A 9,693-nucleotide genomic window follows, 5' to 3' on the forward strand; every position below is an offset into this window, starting at 1 on the left:
CACATTGATCATATACAACATTATAAGATGTTTAATGACTACAAAGGAAATCAGCAATGAAAGCTCCGTCAATACGCTATCGCTGCAAAAAATGTTTATTATTCATTCAACCATTTATTGTAAGTTCTTATAAACTAATGATCAGCCAACTTATGCCGTTAAAGACATAATAATGTATTTATGTGGTTGGTCCATATTTGTTTTCGCTTGTTTTAATATCTTTAAGATTAAAGGCCCTAATGGTAATTTGCATTTTATGATCCAGACGATCTAGAACCACTTTCGAAGCACTTTCGAAACGAGATTTTATGTCCCGTTAAAGTTAGGTGAAAAACTAGGTTTCCACCCTAAAAAATCAAAACGTTTAATACTGTATGTCTTGGGAAAAGAGTTGGTAGCCTGCACTAAGAAAACCGGACATGCCAAATTACCTTTGGTGTGAACGATGGCCAGTTCGCCTAGACTGGCTGGTCAGACTGAATCTGATTACCCATGTCCGCTGAACCACCTGCATCCTCGGTTACCTTCCCCTGCAATATATTACATGTAGGTAGGCAAATTCCCCGCCAAGATATTATGATATTGTATTTCCATTTCAGTCAAAAAAATACCGTCTTCCTGTAGCGTAAAACTTTAATCTCTACCTCAGCCTTGTAGAACAGTGAGCTGCAAGTGGTATACAGAGGCTATCATAAGCAAGATATCACAGAAGCATCGAAAAATGTAACTTATGCCGTGATCGGACTGCTCGTAATTGAGAACGTTTGACATGCCGTACATTCAATGAAAACTAAACCTAAACCAACAAGAAGTTTATATGTACAGGATCACACCTGTAGATACTTTTAAAGTGGTTTCTTTCTCGAATACCATATATATATAAATGTGATCTGACCAAGGCGCAATAACATGCGTATATAAAAATTTTGCAACTGTGTGCTGTCGTGTCTAGGCCTATAGAGCAATGATGAATTTCGACCCACTAATCATTAGTGACTTATGAAAATAACTTTTAAAAGTATTAATAATTCCTGTTTTCTTTATGAATTTAACATGGTACATAATTTCATCGGATTACTTTCTGCTTCCGTTCCCTCTCCCCTCGCATGAATAATGGACAAAATTCGCAGAAATCTGGAATGAGAGAGAAAAAGAATTAGGCTGGATGAAAACCTTGAAACTGAACTAATACCAAGTAACCCACAAGAATGTGGTTCGTCATAACGGTATGTGTACACTTTCCTTAGGATTTATCTACAGTGTTTATATAATCAATAATACAAAGTTGGAACAGCCTCTTGACACTATACAGTAAATGTCTTGGTTACGAGGCACACTTAATGTAATGTATTTATTGCATTGTTGTTGTTGTTGTTGTTTCTTCGGCCTATTATAATGTTCTAAAAATTATTAATTAAATATGCAAATGTCTAAAGGCTGCCTCTCTAGATCAATCGATCGATCGATCAACCATCGTAACAAGATACGGGCGAAACTCTATGAAAATACGAGTGTAGAGGATTTTTCTCTTGTGTCACACGACGTTGTATCTAGACCTATGAATGATGGAAAAGGTTATTTCAAAACGACCAAAGGAAACTAGAGTTAGACATAAAAATGTATTCGGTTCTGCAATTGATTTTTCCTGCCCATCCTAAACACCTGCCGACTCTCATATCCTTCCACTTGATTTAATACACGCATCCTGGCCATCAGCCATTCCAGTACCAGAAATAGAGTTGCCCGGTCTGATGACACGATTGTTTTCTTTACTTATTTCTCCAGATAAGTCTTGTTACGACTCAGTGGTCATAAAATTATTAACTAAGAGAAGCCAAACTAACAAGTTATCTAAAAGTTAGCAAATTATTTAATTATCGAAGTTATGAATGAAAATTTGGGAGGAACATATACTATGATGAAATGAATCCAAAATAATCCTGAAAACAAGTTTTGTTAATGTCCAAAACAATGAAATATTCTGTATAAACATCAGAACCGAAAATATACTGGTCCGCCAAGAATCGTGAACTTGTCAAAATGGCGTCCAAGCAAATGTTAGTCCTATCAAATAGTATCTAAGTACAACATAAAACACGTCTGCAGACTTGGTGTTACATGAATACAACATATAAGAATGACCCAAAGTAGAAATGAACTGATTCCACCGTTCTCTCATGATACACTTTCAAAATATATATTACGACTATATATCGCAATTCACCCTCACGTAACAGCTCGTACTAATCAATCTAATATTTCAGAATTCATGTGGCCTATCTCCACCACTAGTAAATAACTGGATTTAAATGGCCCTGTCCAATGGGAATAAGGCCGAATCTCGTAACCATATGTATTAATACTATTAGTATTAATAACTGTCAAGACTTATGCAGGCAACTATTTATAGATCCTTCGCAATGTTGCGTCTTTAATACCGTAATTAGACTAAATGTCGTACACTCAGTCCAGTTATGGATAATCACTACAATTTACAGTGAAGAATAAAAATTACAGAATTAGACAAAATCGTGTACCAAGAGTTACAAAAGTACAATTTTTTATAGATATATTTAACACATCCACTGATAAAGAAAACAAAGATTTATGCAATGAAGCTTTCTTTTTCCATATTAATCAAACACACTTACGATAATAATAATAATGAAAATACACAAGATATGCAATGAAACACACACACACACACACACACACACACACACACACACACAGACTATAACTCCTATACACGTGAAGGTAAATGTGCATCTGCGATTAAATTTTATATTCCCTTAGTGTGCCGAATGTTGATGATTCTTGCAGCATCAAACTACATCTATGCAATCTGATTTTCACTTTTCATTTTGTTGATGAAAGTAATGGAGACTGTGAACACTACAATCGGAAAACGAGCTGAATAAATATAATCTTCAAAATGTATTTATGCTAAAATTAATGCCAAGCTTGCTGTCTCGATTATGGAATAATTTCTCTGGTGCTTATTTAATTTTTGTAGAGAAATATCACAGTGGGTGTCCCATGCGATTAATATATTCCTGAAATGATACACCACTTTTACATCACTGAATTCAACAAGCATTTTAAATGGTTGATTGAAATATGGATCGGAAACAACCGGGTAGCTTTTAAGTATGGTTTATAACTTTATCGAAAACCTCTTGACATCAAACCCATAAAATAGTGTCATTTTACTCAATAAATTGGTCAGGAACTCATCAATTATGGAAGTATTGGAGTCAGTTTTCCGATAACATCAAGCCAAACCCCAAAATCGCTTCAGTTGCTTTTCACTGATAGGCACAGGGAATTCAGCTGTATCCTTGGGCCCTACATGCTCGACTTGTCCATGTCCCACAGTAAGTACTAAAAATGCGAAACAAGCTCGACTTGTCCATGTCCCACAGTAAGTACTAAAAATGCGAAACAAGCTCGACTTGTCCATGTCCCACAGTATGTACTAAAAATGCGAAACAAGCTCGACTTGTCCATGTCCCACAGTATGTACTAAAAATGCGAAACAAGCTCGGCAAAAGAAACTTTTACTTAAATTAATTGTCAAATTTTCCTCACGCAATCGAACGAAGAATTTCCGAATCTTTTTAGTTCTTGCTGTATATAATGACCTCGTCCATGTAAGCATCACAGCCATCTATGCCAGATGTTACCATGTTCTTTAGACTCTGCCATATTGAGGGAAATGTTTTCATAATATCTAGATTCGCAAAGGCCGAAATTTCATTTGCTTTATCTATAAGTGGAATCTGCCAGAAATTTTTAACAAGTCAAGCTTGGTGGCATAGTTTGCAATTCCAATTATGTTAATAAATTCATCAAGTCTTGGTATTGGAAATGGGTCTGAGTTGGTGACAATGTTCGCTTTTCTGTAGTCAATGCACATACAAAAGATAAATTCTGGTTTCGGCACAAGAATACAAGGCGAACTCCAGTTACTTTTGCAAGGTTCAATAAAGTCATTCTGCAACAAATATTCAGTTTCATTTTTCAGATATTTCTGCTTAAGAGATTCATACTGTAAGGCATACATTTTTCAGCCTTAGAATCTACAATTTCAAAATCGTGTTAGAGTTTGTGTGTTCTAGTTGGTGCTCAAAGTCACATATTAGCTGATTTAACTCGGCTGTAGATCTGAATGTTTCTTGTCCAGATTCTTTGATATTTAAGAATTTTGAAGACCATGTGATCCAAAGTAACTACAGTCGGGTTGTACGTCAATTATTTGAATCGTCACTGTGTGGGAAAAGAGCAACTTAAATGTATTGAATGGTTTATAGATCTATTTCGGTCAATATGCTCATTTAACATATTGATATGAATGAGTTGTTTCTGTTTTTGCCTGCAAGGAGTGCCGATAATATAATTTAAGTCCCTTACTTTCTTCCTAACTGTATCGAGACCTTAATACCTATCTAGCCTAAAGAGGAATTAGAGGTATGGATAAAAGAGCCAGAACTTTATCACAAGGCTGAAAAGTTCTTTCTTTATTAGTTTTGCTTACTTTCTATTTTGATTAGGTAGACTGAAGATTATTACAAGCCACCGCACAAGCTTTCGATAGTTTATATCTAAAATCAGAGAGGTAGTCATGTTAATTAATCTCTAATTTATCTGTTAACAATTGTCTCATTCAACAACTTCAATAGTCCACGAATTCTGTGTCCACAAACAAGTTTAAAACTAAGTCTGATGTTAAGTTAACATTATGGAATGGAATTTGAATAAAAGCGCACTCTACTACCTGAATAAGAACGCTTTCAGAAGAAAAAGACTTGTAATAATAATAACAATAATAATAATAATAATAATAATAATAAACTATCTTTAACGAGAATAACACATTAGGTCATCGCTGACCCATCTGCCATGTGGTCCTCAGTTTTTTAATCGGCTATGTTAAAATTTCAAATATTCAATATACATACATATATATATATATATATATATATATATATATATATATATATATATATATATATATGTATATATATATGTATGTATGTATGTATGTATGCATGTATGTATGTATGTATGTATGTATGTATGTATGTATGTATAATACATACAAAAAAAACAAGACTATGCACATAACCAGGTATCGTCCCACACACATACGTACATATTTAACATGAATGGCTATGTGAGACTATAATGGGAAACATACAAATACGAGCAATATTCAATACACAGGTACATACATTTCAGCATAAGTCGTACTATACATATTTATATATGTGTGTGTGTGTGTATGTGTGCGTCGAATAAGATCTGGACATATCATTTATGGATATGATGATAAGGTTTTCTATTCAGAGCTTTTAATATGTCATTCCAGCTGGACGAGAAAGACAAGACTTCTCAGACAAAAGGCAAAGTACCTGATAATAAAACATTCTAATAGGGATAGGATTGGCCGAATTACCAAAACGTGATATTGAACCTTTCAACAAAAATGGTTTATAATTCTCCATATTAAAATCAGAGTGGGATTTGTTTGACCCCAAAAATGTATTGTTTCCAATACAGGACCATAACCTTGACCTCTGAGAAACAAGAGCATTTGAACAGTTCCGTCTTTGTTCTGTTGCTATTTTGAACTTAAAGCAATCAGAAATAAAGTGCCCTATTTTCTTGCAATAAGTACATTGCAAGGAGGAAGATACACTTATTTCTGATCAGTCTTAGCAGACGTTGATTCGTCAGATTGTACTACTAAATCTAATATTTCAAAATACCTATTCATGTGACCTAACTCCTCCAATAGGAATCAACTTAATCCTTGTAAGATACCACCTGACTGACCTGTCCAATGGAAAAAGAACGAATTTCGTAGACATATTTACCAATATTTATATTATTAATAACTGACATGACGTACGTAAGCATCTATTTATCCTTTGCATTTTTACGTTCCTTAATATCTTAAAGTAGATCCTATCCATTACTATAAATTTCAGCAATATATAATCACAATAAATTTAGAGTCATGGATACAAATTACAAAAGTATACAAAAGCATATACCAGGAGTTACAAAAATATAGATATGCATAACAATCTTTTCTTGCTAATTTACATAGAGCAGTGTTGTATGCAGGCACCTGTCATCTGTCATCTGATTTCAAATATTCATAGTCCCTGAATCACACCAGTTTAGAGGGTACATCTCTACAATCGCCATACCATTGGGTATATGATTCATTCACCTCCAAATCATCAGTGAAGGGTTGTTTCAGCTCGTATGTTTAGCAATATAAGTAGCTGGAATAGTAAGCAAACCTTGTTATAATGCTTATAAAGATAGTATAGTGAAACTGAAATTGCTTTCAAATAGCAAATAAATCCATATTAAAAATGCTTTGTCCTGCTTAAGTTGTCTGTTATTTATATTTTAGAGCTCTTTACAGCTGGTAGAAGTGTTTTATAATGGTAAATTTAATCGATTAAATTTACCTTGATCTCTACTAAATGAATTTATAACTTTTATATTATCCGTGGGACGTATAGTTATGGCAGTGCCATATTTCCACCACAGTTTTCCGTGCCATATTTTCACCACAGTTTTCCGTGCTTTTTTATTGTAATATTACTCCATGTTTGCATCAGACTTTTCAGCATTTGGAATCATATTTTATTTCACAATATTCGAGGCGTTTAAAAATCTAGTGTCCCTTAAGATTATTCGCCATTGATAATGTGAAGAAAGAACAAACCAAGAACCAAACAAAACCCTGAATTAAATGAATTCATACCCACCGGACAAAGATATGTATGCCAAAACATCTGAAGTAATTTCGAAAGCAATGTTACTACATTGAAAACATACAGGAATCTCTTTACAATTGAAAACATACATGGCTTCCATTACAACTGAATGCATAAATGAATCCCTTTATAACTGAATATATACATGAATCCCATTACAACTAAATACATATATGGATCCCTGTAGAATTTAATACATAAATGGATCACAGTACAATTGAATAAATATATAGATCACATTACAACTTAATATATACATGGATCCCATTAAAATTTAATGCATACATGGATCCCTGTTTATCTTAGTGCATACATGGATCCCATTACAACTAAATATATACATGGATCCCTTTACAACTGAACACATACACAGATCCTTCTAGAACTAAATATACACACGGATCTCGCTGCATCTGAAAGCATACATGGATCCCATTACAATTGAATACATACATGGATCCCAATACTACTAAATATATACATGAATACCTTTACAACTGAACGCTTACATGGATCCCATTATAACTAAGTATATACATGGATTCCATTACAATTAAATATATACATAGATCCCTTTCCAAATGAATATATAACTGGATTCTATTACACCTAAATATGGATCCCTTTACAACGGAATACATACATGGATTCTATTACAAGTGAATACATACATGAATGGATCCCATTACAACTGAATATATACATGAATCCCATTACAACTATATATATACATGGATTTCTTTACAATTGATACATACATGAATACCATTACAACTGATTACATACACGAATCCCTTTACAACTGAATATAAACATGGATCCATTTACAACTGAATACATACATGAACACCATTACAACTGAATAAATACATGGATCCCAATATAACTAAATATCTGCATGAATCCCTTTACAACTAAATATATATACATGGATCCCTTCACAACTGACTACATGCATGAATACCATTACAACTGAATACATACACGAATCCCTTTACAACTGAATAACTACATGGATCCCACTTCAACTGAATACATATATGGATTCCATTACAACTGAATATAACCACGGATCTCGTTGCAACTGAATGCATACATGGATCCCATTACAACTAAATATATACATAAATACCATTACAACTGAATGCAAACATGGATCCCTTCATAACTAAGTATATACATTGATTCCATTACAACTAAATATATACATGGATCCCTTTGCAACTGAATATATAACTGGATTCTATTACACCTAATATATACACGGATCCCTTTACAACTGATTACCTACATGATTCCCATTACCACTGAATACATACATGGATCCCTTTACAACTAAATATATGCATGAATCCCATTACAACTGAATATATACATGAATCCCATTATACAATAATGCATATATGGATCCCTTTATAACTACATATATACGTGAATCCCATTACAACTGAATATATACATGAATCCCATTACAACTAAAGATATACATGGATCCCTTTACATCTGAATAGATACATGGGTCCTGTTACAACTGGATACATACATGGATACCATTACAACTGAATATATACATGAATCCCATTACAACTGAATAAATACATGAATCCCACTACAACTGAATGCATACATGGATCCATTTACAACGGAATACAAATATGAATAACATTACCATTATATATACATGGATTTCTTTACAACTGAATACACACATGAATAGCATTACAACTGAATACATACATGAATCCCTTTACAGCTGAATATATAATTGGATCCCACTACAACTAAGCATATGCATGGATCCCTTTACAACTGAATACATACATGAATACCATTACAATTGAATAAATACGCGAATCCCTTTACAATTGTATAAATACATGGATCCCACTACAATTGAATACATACATGGATCCCGTTACAACTTAATACATACATGAATACCATTACAACTGAATAGATACACAAATCCCTTTACAACTGAATATATACATGGATCCCTTTACAACTGAATACATACATGAATCCCATTGCAAATGAATACATACATGGATCCATTTACAACTGAAAACATACATGGATCCCTTTACACCTGAATGCATACGTTTATCCCTTTACAATTGAATACATAGATGAATCCATTTACAATTGGATACTTATATGGATCCTATTACAATTGTCTAGTATCCACTAAGATTATGTTACCCTCTGAAACGGCTCTAAAATGGCAACACGCAACTGCAGTAGCAAAGATGTCATTTTATACACAGAGCGTGCTTGCTATATATATATTACCCATTAAAAAACCTCTTTCTATGAATAACTGTTACTAAAATGTGATTGCCGCACACTGTAAATATCTGACGATGTCGTTTTACCTCGGCTACATAACCGCATGTCGTTTTACCTCGGCTACATAACCGCATGTCGTTTTACCTCGGCTACATAACCGCATGTCGTTTTACCTCGGCATAAACGCATGTCGTTTTACCTCGGCTACATAACCGTATGTCGTTTTACCTCGGCATAACCGCATGTCGTTTCGTTATATTTAATTTTTTTTATTTTTTCGAGATTCATCCTCAAAGCTGGATACCTTGTGACCTATACGTGTTTGTATCTGCATCGATCAACGAAAATATAATTTATTTCAGTACGGATGGAATATGATCCATTCATAAATGACGTCCACAAATTGGAGCGATTAAAATTGTATGCCGTATGCTTGTACTTTATTGTATGCCAATAATTATTACTGGGATTTTCACTTTGAATTACTTGGAATCGGTGAAGAGTTCCAATTGAATCAATGTGTTTAGTCTCAAACTGGTATCGTCATATGTTAGGCGTTGCTCATAGTATGTGAGTGCATAAGTGTGTGTGTGTGGTTTTATTG

At 33.7% G+C, this 9,693-nt stretch overlaps 1 protein-coding gene across 1 annotated transcript in view; it reads left to right on the forward strand.

Moving 5' to 3' along the window:
- LOC149806169 (sodium-coupled monocarboxylate transporter 1-like) overlaps window positions 1-9,693 on the forward strand; it is a 77,016-nt gene that overhangs the window by 21,380 nt on the left and 45,943 nt on the right. The gene's annotated exons all lie outside the window — the stretch shown is intronic.

This window comes from Sinohyriopsis cumingii, chromosome 2 (assembly GCF_028554795.1).
Source record: "Sinohyriopsis cumingii isolate HCF-2022 chromosome 2, ASM2855479v2, whole genome shotgun sequence".
NCBI lineage: Eukaryota > Metazoa > Mollusca > Bivalvia > Unionida > Unionidae > Sinohyriopsis > Sinohyriopsis cumingii.